Below are 14643 nucleotides of genomic sequence, written 5' to 3'. Positions count from 1 at the left end.
GACCTGTGTTGGGATGGCCAGGGACGGAGAGCGTGACTCTGGTATCCATGGTTACGTCAGGTTGTAAGGGCGTGTGGTTGAGAATGCACGGGAGCCTTCCCTGTCGTCTTCTGTGTGTGTGTGTGTGTGTGTGTGTGTGTGTGTGTGTGCGTGGGTGGTTGTGTGTGGGTGTATGCAGGTTAAGCAGGCGACACCCAAGAAAACCTGAGACTACGAGTGGGGGAGGCGTCGTCATGGAGCCGTTGGGCCAGCGTGCAGCACGTCACTTTATCCGTCACGAGCACCACCTCGCCAAGGTCTGCAGCAGCCTGGCCAACCCACCACCCAGCTGAGCTCCGCCCTTGCTCCCCTACCCTGGTCACTGGCCAACACGAGTCTTCCTTGATGATGACCTGGATGCTGAGCCAGAGCCTGGCTCGGCCATCGGCCAGCGTAGTCTCCCTGGAGCTGATCCGCGCCCTTGATGGATGCTGTGGCCACACTCCTTGCCCAGTCGTTGGCTGGCATGTGGCGCACTCCTGGCCAGGTCGTTGGCCAGCATGTGACGCACTCCTGGCCCGGTCGTTGGCCAGCTTGTGTTTATGGAGTTGCCCTTCAAGTCGACTGTGTGGACCTCACCCGGAAGAGGAGAGCAAGGCGAGCGTGCTGTGTGTGCTTGTGTTAAGGTTTAAGGTTTCGAATGTCTCGTCGTCAGCGTAACGTGAGCTGTGTGACAGATCAACCTGAGGGGAGGGAGCAGAGAGTGCGTGCGTCTCCTGCAGCTGGCTGGGTGAAGCATGAGTCCCCTCCTCCCCCTCCCTCCTCCCCCTCCCCCTCCATGTGCGACATTCTTGGGTTTGAGCGGCTGCATGACTAACAGTTCCTGGTGGCGTCATGGAGGGAGTGTACACCACCCCCGACACCTACGGAAGTATATTGCACTCCTTACCACATGCAGAACCGTCCCTGGTTCTGCAATCTGTTCCCTGCAGAGGGCTGTATTGCCGGCCCTGTGGGCTGTGGTGTTGTCTAGGTAGTGTTATTATCATGCGTTGCATTGCTTCCTGGGAGAAGCTTTGTTCCATCCCCTGTGGGCTGTGGTGTGACGATGTATTGGTATTGTCATGTGTTGCCCTTGTGTCCCACACGCAGCAGCTGTGTTGCATCCCCTGTGGTGTTGTCCGGGTATACGGTAGTGTTACTGGCACGTCGTGGCCTTGCCTCCTACAGGCAGCGGCTGAGATGGCCATGCTCACCCACACAGTGGCCTCATTGCCGCAGCAGACACCGCATGGCTTTTGTCATGAAGTGAGGCGAGGAGGTGGTCCCATGGTACCTGGTGGCTCGGACGGGCTCGTCACAGCTGTGCTCAACAGCTGGGACTGTGGATGCCCGCGTCGCCGGCTGTTGGGCAGCTAGTAAGCCAGCAGTGGACAGACATGTCGCTGTGGTTGAGGCTGATGCGAGAAGAATGGGTTTAATGAGCTGAAGCCAGATTGAATAGTGTTGCCTCTCGCCTTTCGGACGCGGGTGACATTAGGAATTCCCCACTGTGGTGAAAGTGGTTCTGCTTTTTTTTGGACGTTTGGCGTGTGTATGTGTGGGGGATGAGAGGTCACCAGTCAGAGTGTGGACTGGAGAGGGATAGTGTTCACCAGTGGTTGTAGGGGAGGAGAGGTCAGCTTCGGGACATACGACGGAACGGTCAGCATTTGAGGAGAGGGAGGTCACCAGATGGGATGTGCGTGGGAGGAAAGGTCACCATCGGTGAGGTGAGGGAATGCATGTCAGCTGGAATGCATATAGAGGGAAGGGTCACCACCATTTGTGGTGTTGGGAAAGGGAGGTCAACGGGTAGGATGTACCATTTGTGATGTGGAGGAGAGGGCAGGTAACGGGACAGTAGTAGCGTCTTACCGTCATAACTTACCCTCTGTTAGAAACAGGATAAGTAAAACAGATGGCCCTCTCTGCCCATCCACCCTTCCCTCCGGCTCAACAGTGGGCGGGTTAGGTGTGTCACAGCACCTGTCTGGTCCGTGTTACTGTATCGAAACTCGAGCGTTCAGGGCCAGGGGTGGAGTAGGGTAGGGTTTAAGTTAGTTTTGCGTCATAAAAACCTACTTCGTTGAGGTTTGGTGATGTTATCGTCTTTCTGCTTTACACACACACACACACACACACACACACACACACACACACACACACACACACACACAGGTGAACCTTGAGACCATTTTCTTGTTAGAGTTATTGCAGATTTTAATCATACCACATTTTCTTAGAGTTGTGAAAAAAAAATTCAGTCGTACACGAGCGAGAAATGTGAGGGATTTTTCGTGCACGAGTAATCGATTGGTGTTGGTGGATGTGAGGATACTCTGTGGGTTATCATCAGAGCTGTGTGTGTGTGTAGATGAGAGGTCACGGGTCACCAGCTGAGCTCTGTAGGTTGACAGGGGTCACCAGTTGATGGGAGGTCGTCAGCTGGGATGTGTGGGTTGATGGGGGGGGGGGGGTTCCGTCAGCTGGGATGTGTGGGTTGATGGGGAGAGTCGTCAGCTGGGATGTGTGGGTTGATGGGGAGAGTCGTCAGCTGGGATGTGTGGGTGAAGAAGTCACCAGCTGGGATGTGTGGGTGAAGAAGTCACCAGCTGGGATGTGTTGGGTGAAGGAGATGTCTTCAGCTGGGATGTGTGGGTTAAGATAAGGTCACCAGCTGGGATATGTGGGTTGAAGGAAGGTTACCAGCTGAGTGGTGTAGATTGAGGGAGGTCACCAGCTGAATTGTGTGTGTGTGTGTGGGTGGGTGTGTTTTTGTATGCATGTGTGGATATGATATGTTTACAGAGAGAGAGAGAGAGAGAGAGAGAGAGAGAGAGAGAGAGAGAGAGAGAGAGAGAGAGGACACACTAATTGCCAAAATTAATGAATCACACTGTATGCACCAGCGTTCCAGGATTTGTGTCATGTAGACTTATATATTAGTAAAGGATAGGTCCCTGGAAAGTCCATGATTAGTATTGTATGTCAGTAAATGATGAATTCATGGAAAGTCCAGTCTTAATCTTGAATGGCAGTAAAGGAGAAATTCCTGGAAAGTTCAGACTTAATCTTTGATGTCAGTAAAGAAGTTCCTGGAAAGTCTAAGCCTAATCTTTTATGTCAGGACAGAAGTTTCTGGAAAATTCAGGCTTGATCTTGCCCTTCAGAAAATGATACGTTCCAGGAAAGTTCAGGCTTGATCTTGTCCTTCAGAAAATGATACGTTCCAGGAAAGTTCAGGCTTGATCTTTTTTGTCAGTAAAGGAGAAATCCCTGGAAAGTGTAGGCTTAATCTTATTTATTAGTAAAGGACCTGGCTCTGGAGAGTCCAGATGTATCTCTTGTGTTCTTATTGTAGTGAGAAGATCAGGTCAGCCGTCCGATAGGAATAACTAGGACTTCACATTTGGGCTGCCCTTTGTAAAGGTGAAAAACAAGTTTTTAGAAATCTGAAGACAAAGGCGTCACCCCGGAAAATTCAGAGGAGTCATTAGGAAGAATGTACGTCATCAACACAATCATACATTGCTTGCTGCTAACTAACTGATCTTCACTTACTCTTGGAGCATAATGTGTTCATGGATTGATGTCTAGTTGTTCACTTGTGTGATAGATAGTTGTGGTTCAGCTTGTTGTCTTGGTGACGGGGCGCGCGGCCAAAACATGCCCCAGTCAAGGCCATCTCAGGTGAAGGGAAAACAAGTCAGAGAAAAACAGTGTAATTGGCCCCCACTGAAAGCTGATCCGTTCTGACGTCAGTGGAGGGATTTAGTGGAATGGACTGGCAAGGGCATGAGGGGGGGAATTCTAATGAAGCTCATAGAAAAATATGCCAATGAAAATCTGTAAACATGAGATACATATAAATATCTTCACTGGCCGGTTGTTGGCCTCAATTGTAACCCGATGACATTATGTTGGACCGATTGCCAACACATCTGATGTTACTCAGATCAAGCTTAGAGAGATACTAACTTGCCCCGTGTCAGCATATTTATACGTACGGCTTAGTGAATCATTAGGTAAGGGCACACTTGGTGAAGCCTAAGTCCATCTATTGATAACAGAGACTGTGTTAAGTGCCCACCAAATATGAGGTTGTTCATTAGTATGGGAAAAGTGAGTGAAATTATCAGACAGCTTCACCCTAGTGTGCAGAAAACATATGGGGTGAGATTTATATATATATATATATATATATATATATATATATATATATATATATATATATATATATATATATATATATACTATCCCTGGGATAGGGGAGAAAGAACACTTCCCACGTATTCCCTGCGTGTCGTAGAAGGCGGCTAAAAGGGGAGGGAGCGGGTGGCTGGAAATCCTCCCCTCTCGTTTTTTTTTTTTTTTTTTTAATTTTCCAAAAGAAGGAACAGAGAAGGGGGCCAGGTGAGTATATTCCCTCTAAGGCCCAGTCCTCTGTTGATAACGCTACCTCGCTAATGCGGGAAATGGCGAATAGTTTAAAAGAAGAAAAGATATATATATATATATATATATATATATATATATATATATATATATATATATATATATATATATATATATATATATTAGTCAGGACACCAGTTGGCCTTGTGTTGATCAGCAGTCTCTGGTAATGGCACACACGTCCGTATGTCAAAACATGAACACCAAGATATTGAAGAACTCACAAGATGAACGTATGATAGTTATACTTGTTCACTCCTGTCGCGTCGGTTGCACCAGATGCAGCAGCCAAGAGCTGAGCAGATCAGCCAAGTAATGGATGCAACTTCTCTCATACGTAGGCGAGGGGTTCAAGAGGCGAGGGACTCTGATAGTGATGTACCTGTAGCGTGTTCATCCTTGCTGTTAGTGTCAGCATAAGGTTGCTGAGCTGGTTTGTTGGTCGACCAAGCTGTTGGTAGCAGCCGGCTGCTGGCCCACGTCACCTCCACGCACGCATCAACAATTCTCTAACCTTTATTTGCTACATTTTTTGGTCACCAGAGACTGGAAATTGTGTCGGATGTGTAATAATGCCCTCTTTATTGTACTTTGATTACGTCATGGATTCTTATTTTTGAAAACTCGTTGTATTGTGGGTTACTAAGTGCCCTTTGTTTGGCCAGTTAACGTGGTTAGTGGTGGTGGCGTGGAAGTACGAATTATGGGAGAAATGGTGATTGATGATAAACCATCTATTTACCATTAGTTAACCGAGTGATGTGTTCGTATCCACATATCCAACTCTCAACCGAACTCCAGACCGAAGTTGACGCAATTTTGGAATGATTTTCACGAGTCTTTGTCTCCCTCACTGGGCTTGTTGAGCAACATACTGCGGCCTTGTAGGTGGGGGTCACCGGGCACAGCTGTGTGGAAGGGTCGGGCAGCATGGGTTCGATTCCTGGCTGCGGCAGTCGGTTTTTCAGTTTACCCAGCTGTTCATCCTGGTTTTGGGACTGGTCGGTAAATTGGGCACCTGCCTTCGGCTGATATATATATTTTTATTTTATTTTTCTTTATTTTGCTTTGTCGCTGTCTCCCGCGTTAGCGAGGTAGCGCAAGGAAACAGACGAAAGAATGGCCCAACCCACCCACATACACATGCATATACATACACGTCCACACACGCAAATATACATACCTATACATCTCAATGTACACATATATATATACACTCACAGACATATACATATATACATATGTACATAATTCATTCTGTCTGCCTTTATTCATTCCCATCGTCACCTCACCACACATGGAATAACAACCCCCTGCCCCCTCATGTGTGCGAGGTAGCGCTAGGAAAAGACAACAAAGGCCCCATTCGTTCACACTCAGTCTCTAGCTGTCATGTAATTATGCCCCGAAACCACAGCTCCCTTTCCACATCCAGGCCCCACAGAACTTTCCATGGTTTACCCCAGACGAGATATATATATATATATATATATATATATATATATATATATATATATATATATATATATATATATATATATATATAGTAAATGAGGTGGTCTTGATTAGGGGATTCAGTTGGCCTTGTCGTCTTGGGAAACAAAGTAAAAAAAAAAAAGAGACTAATATGTGTGCTGAAGAACCAGCTTTGGCTCAGATTGGTTCACTAGCATCAGAGAAATGTCTTATTGGAGACGATGAAGGACGGACGCCCAAGTGATAACAAATGGTCGTATGATATTTACACCAGAGGGCTACGTACTGTATATGGCTTTGCCGTGCAGGGTGGCGTGTGGCGCGTGGTGGGAAGTGTTACGGGAATGTTGCACTAGACTATCCGTCTTGCATCCTTCTCCACGGCTCGGCTCGGCTCTACACTGTAGGTAACAACGCATTTTATACGTTTCGCCGCCGTCAGCTGATTCCTTCATTCAATTGATCAGTTACGCACAAAAAATTCCCACTGAAAGTTCAGCCATTATATATATATATATATATATATATATATATATATATATATATATATATATATATATATATATATACACACACACTAACGTGTTGTGGGAAGTCACTTGCGGTTTTTATTCATTGGAATTTGGCCTCCATGTTTTTTTTATTATTATTATTATTATTATTATTATTGGTTGTCCGTCACGTGCTTGTGTACAGAATGAGACATTATTAACCTTTGGTCTTGTGTGACGGGAGCTCGCGTATCCATTCCCATGTACTCATGATCATAAGTTCATGTCACTGATGAACATTTTGTTGAACTAAAGGTAAGTGGGAAATTCTACTCATAAGTCCGGACTTCTGAGATATGTGTTCATCGGCGACACAGCTCAAACCTGTGCTGAGCACCAACGTTGTCACATCTGTGTCACACACCGTAACCGTCGTCACAGTGTTGTTGTTGTTCTTGTTATTTGTATTTTTCCATGCCGTACGTTGTAAGACCTATGTTTACCATGTTTACAGTTGTTCTTACAGTGCTTGATCTATAGTTTCTCACCGTCACAACAGATGCCCCGAATTGTAAAGGAGCCCTGTTAACTGACGACTTGTTTGGTGATTAAGGTATTCTTGTTCATCAGCACTTACGATGATTGGACGGTAGGGAGATGATGATCAATGATTGGACGGTAGCGAGATGATGATCAATGATTGGACGGTAGGGAGATGATGATCAATGATTGGACGGTAGGGAGATGATGATCAATGATTGGACGGTAGGGAGATGATGATCAATGATTGGACGGTAGGGAGATGATGATCAATGATTGGACGGTAGGGAGATGATGATCAATGATTGGACGGTAGGGAGATGATGATCAATGATTGGACGGTAGGGAGATGATGATCAATGATTGGACGGTAGGGAGATGATGATCAATGATTGGACGGTAGGGAGATGATGATCAATGATTGGACGGTCGCGAGATGATGATCAATGATTGGACGGTCGCGAGATGATGATCAATAATTGGACGGTAGCGAGATGATGATCAATGATTGGACGGTAGGGAGATGATGATCAATGATTGGACGGTAGGGAGATAATGATCAGTGATTGGACGGTCGCGAGATGATGATCAATGATTGGACAGTAGGGAGATGATGATCAATGATTGGACGGTAGGGAGATGATCAATGATTGGACAGTAGGGAGATGATGATCAATGATTGGACGGTAGGGAGATGATGATCAATGATTGGACGGTAGGGAGATGATGATCAATGATTGGACGGTAGGGAGATGATGATCAACGATTGGACGATAGCGAGATGATGATCAATGATTGGACGGTAGCGAGATGATGATCAGTGATTGGACGGTCGCGAGATGATGATCAATGATTGGACGGTAGCGAGATGGTCGCGAGATGATGATCAATGATTGGACGGTAGGGAGATGATGATCAATGATTGGACGGTAGGGAGATGATGATCAGTGATTGGACGGTCGCGAGATGATGATCAATGATTGGACGGTAGGGAGATGATGATCAATGATTGGACGGTAGGGAGATGATGATCAATGATTGGACGGTAGGGAGATGATGATCAACGATTGGACGATAGCGAGATGATGATCAGTGATTGGACGGTAGCGAGATGATGATCAGTGATTGGACGGTAGCGAGATGATGATCAATGATTGGACGGTAGGGAGATGATGATCAATGATTGGACGATTGGGAGATGATGATCAGTGATTGGACGGTAGGGAGATGATGATCAATGATTGGACGGTAGCGAGATGATGATCAATGATTGGACGGTAGGGAGATGATGATCAACGATTGGACGATAGCGAGATGATGATCAATGATTGGACGGTAGCGAGATGATGATCGATGATTGGCCGGTAGGGAGATGATCAATGATTGGACGGTAGGGAGATGATGATCAATGATTGGACGGTCGCGAGATGATGATCAATGATTGGACGGTAGGGAGATGATGATCAATGATTGGACGGTAGGGAGATGATGATCAGTGATTGGACGGTAGCGAGATGATGATCAATGATTGGACGGTAGCGAGATGATGATCAATGATTGGACGGTAGCGAGATGATGATCAATGATTGGCCGGTAGGGAGATGATCAATGATTGGACGGTAGGGAGATGATGATCAATGATTGGACGGTCGCGAGATGATGATCAGTGATTGGACGGTCGCGAGATGATGATCAATGATTGGACGGTTGCGAGATGATGATCAATGATTGGACGGTCGCGAGATGATGATCAATGATTGGACGGTAGCGAGATGATGATCAGTGATTGGACGGTAGGGAGATGATGATCAATGATTGGACGGTAGCGAAATGATGATCAATGATTGGACGGTAGGGAGATGATGATCAATGATTGGACGGTAGGGAGATGATGATCAATGATTGGACGGTAGTGAGATGATGATCAATGATTGGACGTTAGCGAGATGATGATCAATGATTGGACGGTAGGGAGATGATGATCAATGATTGGACGGTAGGGAGATGATGATCAATGATTGGACGGTCGCGAGATGATGATCAATGATTGGACGGTAGGGAGATGATCAATGATTGGACGGTAGGGAGATGATGATCAATGATTGGACGGTAGGGAGATGATGATCAATGATTGGACGGTAGGGAGATGATGATCAATGATTGGACGGTAGGGAGATGATGATCATGGTGATGACGGAGGTGTTGATGAGAGTGATGAATGCTTCTGGTGACGGGGTAATGTTGATATCACGTGTTACGGTTGCGTTCCCCGCTGATCTCTGGGTTACGACCGTAGTGCAGGCTCGAGGCACTTGGTTCTTGATGCTTCATTACGGTGAGAGGACTCGCATCCAAATGCTTCGTCTGTAAAGGCAAGGGACTTGTGGCTGTGTGCTGAACGTCACACCCTCCGTAAGGGTCATTCCTCCACTGGAAGAATGAAGATACCCACACATACTGTATTTTCCATAAGGGTAGATATACTTTGAGAGTTATTCTCTCGTTTCGATACAGATGGTTTGCTAGCCTATGTGTATCATCGCGACACATGACTGTCAACATGGGTATCGAGGTATTAAAGAAGTCCTCATGTATAATGATGTGGTGTAGGGCGAGGCTGGTATGAAATCAGACCCAGGTGCACACCCTGGGGGTTTCGTGTGTTTACATACAGAGTTACACGTCTCTTGCTGGGGTTGCGGGTCAGGGGGTTGGATGATCCGGGTGTATGATGGAAGGGATGGATTGTTACCAGCGGGGTGTCTGATGGATTGATTTGCGCCTCTTATCTCCGGCGTGGTTCGTGGTGCACCCCATGCTCAGCTCCTGTGAGCGGTAGCGCAAAAGGATTTCAGGGGGTCACAGAGGGTCTTGGTCAGACCTCAGTGGGTTAGTATTACAAAGATGGTTACGAATTCATTATATATATGCTTCATTACGTACGTAATATAGTGTCATGCAGTTTTACTGACTACATACAAAAAAAAAAGAAAATGGATACAAGCTTAAAATTTCAGGTCACCTTGTTGTTGTTAACAATAAGGTGTTGTGACATTTCTTGCTGGGTTAGGTTACACCTGTTCCTAAAAGGACTCCTATTTTCTCTCTCTCTCTCTCTCTCTCTCTCTCTCTCCTCTCACGTCTCTGCGTCTCTCTGCTCTCCTCTCTCTCTCTCTCTCTGTGTTGGAGCAGGTTGTCTGGGACTCTTGTGTCTCGTCTGCCATGATGACCGGTCACTCTCCTCCTGATGAGCCTGGGAAGGTTGTATTAGTTCTCATCTGCCTCCTGGGGTTAGCTGTTGTGGAGAGCAGACGGTAGAGAACGCATCGATAGACAGCCCAGCTGGCTCAGGTCTTGTGATTCTAAGGTTTGGTGGACGCCATGCGTACCTATGTTCAATATCAGTTAGCGTATTGAGGAATGGCGTCAAGATGATGTCTTCTTCTGACTTGTCAGTTAACGTAAAATGGAAATAACATAAATAAGTTGAATAATACAGCTAACACGTAAAGACCGTGAAGCATTCACGGGCCGCCAAGGGTCGAGTGCCTAAGTTCGAATCCTGTTTTCGGCAGTCGGTCCACAGTCAACCCAGCTCTTCATCCACCTTTAGGGTTTGGTCGATGAAATAGGTACTTGACTCAGGCTATATATATATATATATATATATATATATATATATATATATATATATAGCATTAGTGAGATGGCTGTGTAATTATTTACGTTATGTTACGATAGAGTACTAACTTAATCTATCCTAACATTATTATTGTTTAGGTTAGGTTAGGTTAGGGTGCTGATTTAATCTAACCTGGCGCAACATAAGTATTATATAGGCTAAGTTAGGGTAAAGTACTAGCCTGATCCAACCTAGATTAACATTATTATTATTGTTATTATTATTATTATTATTATTATTATTATTATTATTATTATTATTATTATTATTATATTTAGGTTTTCTCCAGAGGGAGCTTGGCTCTTGTGGGGGGGCCGGGTAGGATAACAAGCCTAACCCCCCTAGACCCTGTGCTTAGGTCCCTCCCCACCGGAGAGCCACCCTAGAGCATAGGCCCCTCACCTCTTGAATTGTAAGGAAGTTTAATCTCAAACAACAACAAGAACAACAACAACTATTTAGGCTTGGTTAGGGTAGAGTGCTAACCTTACCTAACTTAGCGTAACCATATTATTATTTAGGGCAGAGTACCTAACCTAGTCTAACCTAGCGTAATATTGTCATTGTTTCGACTACGTTAGGGCAGAGTACCTTACCTAATTTAACCTAGCGTTACCGTACTATTATTATAGCGTCACCTTATTATTTAGACTAGGTCAGACTAGAATACTACTAAACTAACTGGGCTTAACCTAGCCTAGCGACTCGGGGTAACCTATACTAGCCTAGCATAGGATACGTCAGGGGCGAGTTTTCTGCGGTCCTTGGTAATCGTTTCCTCGTTAGGTGTATTTTGTCACTACAATGAATATTTTCTCCGTTGAATCAGCTTTCTATTTTGTAATGATGCTTTATGACTATTTGACGACACACTGTTGTTTCTGGTGAAGTGTTTTGCAAGTGTGTGATCTAACTTTATATTGTGATATCCAAAACGTCTTATTCATGAATGTGCTGCAGTTGATATTTGTCAGTCATTTTCATTGTTGATTATATATGCATGTGTTTTTGCTTTTCGATCTTGATGTATTTTAACATTTAACTTGATGTTATTTATTAGTTATGTAACTTCAGGTACAGGAGGGAACCATTTTGCTTTTTCCCAACCGGGATATGCTCACTAGGGATGAGGATGGGAGTTTTACGAACTTGTTTACGGTTGAGTGGATGGCTGCTGAGGGTCGTGTGTGTTAAGTGGTGTAGAAGGATGGGAACTGTGCGTGTGAGGGTCCTTGTGCATGGATAAGTTGCATGTTGAAGGTGGGTTGTGTGTCGACAGAGAGTCGGACTTGTGGCTAGAAGTTGGGTCGAGTCGGATGTGTGGATGAGGCTGGCCGAGTGCGTGGATGCAGGGGGAGAGGGCTGCTGGATGTATGGGGTACAGAGAAGGGTGGTGTACCGCAGGAGCTGGGGGCTGTGGATAAATGGATGGAGAGAGCCAGACTATATGGTGGTAATGCTATTAATAATGTGTCGAGAGGATGAAAATTTGTGGATAATATACGTACAGTAAAGACAACGGGGGCACTTAGAAGATGATGTCCAACATAATTGTTGCAGTTGCGTTAAAGGTTGTTTAGATTGTTCGCAGTGGTTGGGATGGGGCCGTTCTTGTAGCAGGGATGCCCTCGTTGCGGCTGTGGTGCTGAGCTGCAACCCGAGGGCTAGGGGTTCATGGTGGCAGGAGGCTATGAGGGTGTCAGGGATGATGCGAGTGTTTGGGTAGGGGGATATAGAGGGCAACGGGGGGGGGGGGGGGAGAATATGGTTGGAGGCGGAGTGATGATACTGTGTGTGTGTGTGTGTGTGGAGCAGGGATTGGACGTGTGAGGTGGAGGCAGCGCAGCGCAGGAGAGGAGTGTGTAGATGGTGGGTTGCAGGGACCCGACCGTGTGAATGTAGGAGTGTAGAGGGTCGAGTAATGTGCTAATGGAGGGTTTGTTGATGATAGGAGGGGGGTGGTGTAGGGAGCGGGCGTGGTGTGTGGGTGGAGGGGGTTGTAGGATGGGTGAGTGTAGGGGGTGTAGAGGGAATGGGTCCGAGGCGGCGGGTGTCGCGTGTGTGTGTCACCCCCCCCAACAGCCGGGTGGTGGTGATGATCTCCTGGTATGACACACTAGGGCCCAGGGGGTGAGAGAACCTCCACTCTCCCTCCCTCAGGGTTGGCTTCTGACGCTGCCCTCCCCGCTGGAAGTATGGCACCCGCGGGGGAGGATTGTCATGAGTCATGAGTTTAAGGCGGTCCAGGCTGCCCCCAGATAAGCTTGATTGTGGCGGCTGTTGGAGAGTGGCTGAAATATGAGTGTTGATTAGTCACAGCTCCGCCCCCTAGTCTCCCAGCTGCCGCTGCTGGCTTCCTCCCTTCCTCCCTCCCTCCCTCGCCACCCTGTCCCTGTGACACACACACACACACACACACACACACACACACACACACACACACACACACAGCTTGAAAAGCTGTATGATGGTAGAGATGGTTCAGATGATGAGGCCCCGCGAGTGTAGAACTCCCTCCCCATGACGATGCAGATAGGTGCTTACAATTAGGTAATTACGCACCCACTTGTAACAAGCCCAACGAGCTGTATGACCTGCTAGAGCTACGCTCGTGATGTCATAGTGTGTAGTTAAGAGATGAACACCTCAGAGATGATAAGCATTGGGGCTGGGAGCCTGTATGTCACCAAGTGTTTATGAAGGGAGGGGGGAGGCGAGGACTGCATGAATGTGTGGCTGTGAATGAGTGTGGTGAGGAGTGGGTTGTGTACTTGGTTTGATTAACACTGGCTCACATGTGAGAGTGGTTTGTAGCGGGTGTGAGTTGTTGGTGTAGTGATGGGACGACAGTGGTGTGAGGGGACTTGTGGGGTTGGGTGTGGTGCGAGGGGACGTGTGGTGATGGGTGTGTTGTGAGGACCTCATTATGATGGGTGGGACGTGAGGGGACTTGTGCTGATGAGTGTGGTGTGAGGACCTCATAGTGATGGATGTGGTGTGAGGGCCTCTTTGTGATGGGTGTGGTGTGAGGGGACTTGTCGTGATGGGTGTGTTGTGAGGATCTCATTGTGATGGATGTGGTGTGAGGGGACTTGTGGTGATGGGTGTGGTGTGAGGGCCTCATTATGCTGGGTGTCCTGTGAGGGGACTTGTGGTGAGGGGTGTCGTGTGAGGACTTCATTGTGATGAGTGTCGTGTGAGGGGACTTGTGGTGATGGGTGTGCTGTGAAGACCTCAATGTCATGGGTGTGGTGTGAGGGCATCGTGGTGATGGGTGTAGTGTGAGGATCTGGCTGTGATGTGAGGGATTCATGATGACAGAGAACAATGGTGTGAGGAACTTAAGGTGATGGTTGTGGTGTGAGGGACTCATGATAATGTAGGACGGTGGTGTGAGGGACTTGTGGTGTTGAGGGACTAGTGATGACGGGTGGCAGTGTTGTGAGGAACTTGTGGTGTTGTGAGGGACTGGTGATGACGGATGGGAGTGGTGTGAGGGACTTGTGGTGTTGTGAGGAACTGGTGATGACGGGTGGGAGTGGTGTGAGGGACGTGTGGTGTTGTGAGGGACTGGTGATGACGGATGGCAGTGGTGTGAGGGACTTGTGTTGTTGTGAGGGACTGGTGATGACGGGTGGCAGTGGTGTGAGGGACTTGTGTTGTTGTGAGGGACTGGTGATGACGGGTGGGAGTGGTGTGAGGGACTTGTGTTGTTGTGAGGGACTGGTGATGACGGGTGGGAGTGGTGTGAGGGACGTGTGGTGTTGTGAGGGACTGGTGATGACGGGTGGCAGTGGTGTGAGGGACTGGTGATGACGGATGGCAGTGGTGTGAGGGGCCCTGGTCATTATTAGCACTTGGGTGTGTGTGACCTGAGGACAGGGACTGATGCCGTCGCGGGACCACCTGCTTGTTGGTCTCATGATAGGCACTGGCCTCCATGTCCGCCCTTACATTACCACTACTTCCCCAGTGTAT

General features: G+C 47.2%; 1 protein-coding gene across 2 annotated transcripts in view; it reads left to right on the top strand.

The window, feature by feature from the left end:
- Rap2l (Ras-associated protein 2-like) overlaps positions 1 to 14643 on the top strand; it is a 220582-nt gene that overhangs the window by 55506 nt on the left and 150433 nt on the right. The gene's annotated exons all lie outside the window — the stretch shown is intronic.

Source organism: Panulirus ornatus, chromosome 28, assembly GCF_036320965.1.
Source record: "Panulirus ornatus isolate Po-2019 chromosome 28, ASM3632096v1, whole genome shotgun sequence".
NCBI lineage: Eukaryota > Metazoa > Arthropoda > Malacostraca > Decapoda > Palinuridae > Panulirus > Panulirus ornatus.
This window is presented reverse-complemented; position numbering and strand designations above follow the sequence as displayed.